Source organism: Ailuropoda melanoleuca, chromosome 13 (assembly GCF_002007445.2).
Source record: "Ailuropoda melanoleuca isolate Jingjing chromosome 13, ASM200744v2, whole genome shotgun sequence".
Lineage (NCBI taxonomy): Eukaryota > Metazoa > Chordata > Mammalia > Carnivora > Ursidae > Ailuropoda > Ailuropoda melanoleuca.
Genome location: NC_048230.1, coordinates 16571120 through 16576768, shown reverse-complemented (window position 1 = coordinate 16576768; position 5649 = coordinate 16571120). Strand labels below are relative to the sequence as shown.

At 45.1% G+C, this 5649-nt stretch overlaps 1 long non-coding RNA gene across 1 annotated transcript; it reads left to right on the top strand.

Moving 5' to 3' along the window:
* Positions 1–1539: 1539 nt before the first annotated feature.
* LOC117795716 lies at positions 1540–5131 on the top strand. Its single transcript, XR_004619850.1, has 3 exons — positions 1540–1742; positions 3344–3430; positions 5087–5131. It is a non-coding gene; the product is annotated as an uncharacterized LOC117795716 (long non-coding RNA).
* Positions 5132–5649: the final 518 nt, after the last annotated feature.

Below are 5649 nucleotides of genomic sequence, written 5' to 3'. Positions count from 1 at the left end.
TATCTGTATGTAATTGAAGTTGTGTGTGTGGGGCTGTTATAGAAACCTCTCCATCCTCTCACACACATGTGCCTGATGAATACATTCATTTTTTTTAAACTGAGGAGAGTGCTGTGTTCTTTTTCTTTCTTTTTTTTTCTTTTCAAGACTTTATTTATTTGAGAGAGAGAGAGAGAGGCAGAGGGAGAGGCAGACTCCCCGCTGATCAGGGAGCCTGATGCGGGGCTCGATCCCAGGACCCCAGGGATCATAACCTGAGCTGAAGGCCGACACTTAACTGACTGAGCCCCCCAGGCGCCGCAGGTGCCAGGTTCTTGTGTGGGTGACTCTGGTGTAGAAAGAAACGCACAGCAGGTACAGGATTGACAACCCACATGAAGTCCGGTGAGAGCAGGAGTTGAGAGTCAGGGTTGACCGAAAGGATCTACCTCTTGAGAGGTTCTCAGGAAATTTGAGGAGGATTTTGGATATTTCACAGGGCAGGGCATAAGAGAGAGAGGAGACTTAAGGCTTTCTTTTCTAAAAACAAGCAGGGAGACCTCAGAAGACTCTGGGTAAAATGATTTCTCACACAGATGAGCTGGGAATTAGTATACCCTTCAACCACAGATTTTTTAAGTGAGACTCTAGGAGAAAATAAGGTGGGGGCCGGCAGGAAATGGGAGAGACATAGAAAGATAGAAGCAAAAATTCAAGTGCCTGTGATAGGAACTCCTAGAGAGGCCCGTGGGGATCCCCGAGGTCTCACTGAGGGACGCCTGAAGGAGAAACAGGCACCCAGCTGATGCTCATTATCTAAGAACATTCCTGGGTCCTCCTGGAACTTGCAGAACAGTAGAGGATGTTCAGTGCGTTCCATACACGTCCACGAGTTCTGGGGGCGTTGGCAGTGCAGTGTGGCAGTGGCCTCATCTCCAGCTTCATCCTGCCTTTTGAACCGTTGGCCACCAGGCATCTCACAAGGAGTCCTGCTTGCAGACAGACTGGCCACTTCTGCCAAGTTGCTGACTTACAACTACAAAATGGATGGGGGTCCGAGGTCCCTTTAACCACACAGGCAGGAAGGTAGTAACCTAGAAAAGGCAAAGGTTTTGGGGTGTCCTATTTTGCCATCTGCTGCAGTCACCTACCAAACTTTAATCCTTTTATTTTTTAGGTGTCAGATTAGCTAGGGTTATGTAGCAACTTTTTTCCTAGACAGGAAGGAGTTGATGCGGAGGAGATGGGGTTAGGGGTGAGGCAGGGACCGGGGGAGGGGGAGGCCCAGAAAAGTGCAAAGGAGGAGAAGCAAAACAGGTTTCTTGGAAACAAAACTGCTTCCAATAAAGAACAGCCTGATGCGATAACAGTGAAGTAATCAAAACCAGACAGCTCACATTTCCCTGGAAGCAGTGAGCCAAACAGCAACTGGATTTTGACTGTTTCCAGATCATTGTATATGTCCAAGTCCTTCCCCAGCTTTCTTCAAAGGCTCCCCACTGACCCTATGGCAAAGAGTGCAAAGCCTTAAACAGTGATCCCTTCTTCCTCCACCTCCCCCAAATATTGCTTCTATCAGCACTACAGTTCAGGAGTGGAAAGTCTCCTTGGTTGGCCCACCATCCTTCCAAAACTCCCTCACCACTCCTCTGTGTTTCCCACAGCTACTTCCCTAAATCACCCAGCTCAGAGAGAACTGTCCACATGCTTGCCATTCATCCTCTTGCTGTGTGGAGGGTTTGTCTGATTCTAAGAGGCAGAAGGTAAGTGGAATCTCCGATTTCAGTTTCACACAGCTCACTGCTACAGGGCTTCATCTGATAGCCTCATTCAGAGGAGTCAGTGGTGGGATTTGACGTTGGATCAAACAGCTTATTTCTCCCACTCCCTCCTCACCCTTTGTTTTGGCTGATCTCCTTCTAAGCTGGATCCCCAGAGCTTTCCAAAGCTTGTACCAAAACACAGTGACTTCTTGCATCATCAAAAGACTGCAGTTTCTGAAACCTGGCAGGAGCACTCTGTTTTTTTGGCAGCTGGAAAAGGGAAGGAGCAGATCTCTAAGAAGAAAGTGGGACCTTGATTCCAAGCTTTGAGATCAATGAACCTGGAGGAGTTAACCCAGAGTTTTCCTTTATGCCTGAGAGCAGCAGCAGGGGCAATCCCAGAGTGCAGATAGCTGTGCAAACGCAAGGATGATCATTTGACACTTCAACTAAAGCCTAGTTGGGGAAATGAAGAAAATAAGAAAGTCAGTTATGCAACTGTCCAGCATGTTAGCCGGAGACGAATCTGGGCACTGGTCCCTCCATGGGCTTCCCTCTCTTGATCCAAATGGGCTCTGGGTTTCCTAGTCTTGGAAGCAACGTAGTGGAACATGATCTCTCCTTTACTTTTAATTGTCATGGAGCCCAGCACAACAACATCGAGTTCAGATTGTGTCCAGGGGCCCTATGATGAGCTGAGTCCTGGGATGGCTGTTTGCAAGAATTGGAGACATGATTTGTGGTCTAACGGGAGAGGAAGGACACATTTTGTGATTTACAAATAGTTTAGCTTAAACTTACACAGTGTACAGAGGACTGCCAGTTAATAGTGAAAGCATGGTAAAAAGTAGTCAGTCTGACACCTGGAGAAATTTTATACAAGATTCTTATCCATTACAATTTAAGCTCTATTAGGTCAGGGATTTTGATCTATTTTATTTCCTATTGTATCCCTAATGCCAAGAATACTGTCTAGGGATACTGAACATATCAGATGCTCAATAAATTCTGTTCAATGAATATATCTATTCCAGCACTGAATCTTTTTTTATATTAAGTACCTGTTAGAAATCTTAACTAAATTTTTTAGAAGTTTTGCTGGTACCCTTAAAGAGAAGAGACTAAATTTAAATTTGGCTTGGTGACTCTTCTGTTTATTTGTGTTATTTTCCTGTATTCTCTTTCAAGGGTAAATTGTGGTTTCAATTTCTTGTTTGTTTTGTTTTTAATTCTTTGAGCATCTACCTATAACCTCTTGAGTTCTGATATGCTGCTTTGAATCTGTGACCTGGAACAGCCTATATAGTGGGACAAGAGTACAGGCCTTGGGAATCTGGGTTTGGTCTTTCCTCCTAACTCTCTGTATGAGTCACTGGACAAGCTGATTAACCGCTGTGGGGCTCAGCGTCTTCATCTTGAAAGTAGGAATAAAAATACTTTGCTAGTTATTGTGAGAACTTAAACAATAACTCATGTTTAATTCAGATGCCAAGAAACTGACAAGCCTATGAAAACAAAATATAATGATTTTATATAAATATTTCTTCATGTCCCATCCAGTATTCAGCATCTCTTAACTAATCCCCTGCTATGTCTTTGAGCTCCCAAAGGCTTTTCTCCTGCTCCTACCTTGCTGGCCATGTGTGCTGCTCGGAAAATGGTGCCTCAACACTGCTGTAGCCAATGAGGTGAGCTCTGGCATGTGCACCAGGAAGCTGTTTCCAGATGATCCTGCATATCAGTGGGCTGGAACACTGCTTGGTTCCATGTGGAAGAAAGAAGGAAGGCCTTCTCCCCAGCTGGGCAGCACCTGGGGTGCAGAGCAGCCCTACCTATGTTCAGAATCTCACAAAGATCTCCCTAAAGGACTCAGATGGATTCTGTGCATCATTTCTTGGCTAAAGTCCTGCTACATGTAAAAGAACAGCGCTATCAGTTTCTGGCCTTTTTCCCCCTCACGCTGGCAATGTACTCCCAGCCAGTGGGGCTGTGTGGGAATAGGTACCATTCTTTTTGTTTTGTTTTTTAATATTTTATTTATTTATTTGAGAGAGCAAGAGAGCGCGTGCGCACATGTGTGTGAGTGGGGGAGGGGCAGAGGGAGAGGAAGAGAGAATCCCGAACAGACTCCCTGCTGAGCATGGAGCCTGACACAGGGCTGGATCCCACAACCCTGAGATCATGACCTGAGCAGAAACCAAGAGTCGGGTGCTCAACCAACTGAGCAGTTATCTTGAGTTCAAAAACAGATTGTGTAAAATCCATCCATTCAGCTAATATTAATTGAGCTCTTACTATGAGCCAGGCACTCTGCTCTGCTGGGAGTGTGCTGGCGTATCAAACCTCATTGTTCCTTCCGTAATAGAGACTTCATTCTGGTGGAGGTGAGATATGTGTGTAGGGCTTGGGGTTGGGGTTGGAGAGACAGACAAAAGAAGTAAACAAGAAGAAATACCAGCTTATGGTAACAGCCATGTAGAGAATTAAAGTCAGAGATCTCATGGGGAGAAACTACAGGTACTTTAGATCAGGTGATTAGGGAATATCTTTCTAAAGGCATGATATTTAAGGGGAAACCTGAATGATGAGAGGAACCAGACAGCTCAAAGGCCTAAATTGGGAATAAGCAAGGAATGTTGGAAGAACTGAAAGGTCTTTGTGCCTAGAGTCAAGTTGAGGAGGGGGCTAGGTTTGCAGTGGAATTAGTTACAGATAAAGTCAGAAGATAACAATGTTAGGTCTTCTGGGCTGTGCAAGCCAGTGGGAGAAGTTTGGATTTTATTCTAATTGCCATTGGAGGGATTTTAGAAGATTGACATGCCATGACTTACCTTTTGGATGGATCGCTATGGCTGCTGTGTGGAGAATAGACTATAGGGGGCAAGAGTGGCTTTGGGTAGTGGTGGGAAACTGGTAAAAAGTGGTGAATTTGGTCTATCAGGAGAGCAGAACTGGTACTGTCAACTGGTAACTACTCTGGGGAGGGAGAAGTGAGAGAAGGAGGAGTATCAGGGATAATTCCTAATTTTTTTACTTTATTAGTTGGATGCATGGTGGTGCCATTTACTAAAGTGGGAAATGCTGGAGGAAGAGCAGATTGGCCATCAGTGGTGATGGGCGGCAGGCACTGAGAGCTCTGCTTTAGACATGTCGGTGTGAAAAGCTTATGTGCCATCCAAGTGGATTCTCAGGTCTGGATTTTTGAGGAGAGGAAGGGCTGAATATGTTCATTTGGAAGAAATAAGCATATATATGATGTTCATAGCTGTAGGGAGATACGTGGATCGGGAAGAGAAGGGGGTCTGACTGATTAATTCGTGATCTCTGTTCATATTTTTCTTCAGTGTCTTCTTCCTCATGGGTGCCTTCCCAGTCTCTGGATTAGGTGAGTCCCTGTCGTAACTGCTCACGGCCATCACATACTTCTCTTTCATAGCACTCAAACAGTTGAAATCTAGGTGGGTGATAATGTAATGATTGTGTCACCCAGCTATAGTTCCCTGAGGGTAGAGACTGTGCCTGCTTTTGTTGGTCATGTTAGGAAAGATAACCCAAACCTTAGAAATAGGGCATGAAAGATGACCACATACTTTCAAGTACACGTAAAGAATTGTGTAATAAGTCTATCCACAGGAGCCTGATTACCATTTGAATTACTATTTAGCATTAATCAGGGTAAAGGTTATGGTTTTATTATACCATAGCAATTAACTGGTGTTTTTTTTTTAAGATTTTATTTATTTATTTGACAGAGAGAGAGGCAGCTAGAGAGGGAACACAAGCAGGGGGAGTGAGAGAGGGAGAAGCAGGCTTCCCGCTGAGCAGGAGCCCGACATGGGGCCTGATCCCAGAACGCTGGGACCATGCCCTGAGCCAAAGGCAGATGCCTAATGCCTGAGCCACCCAG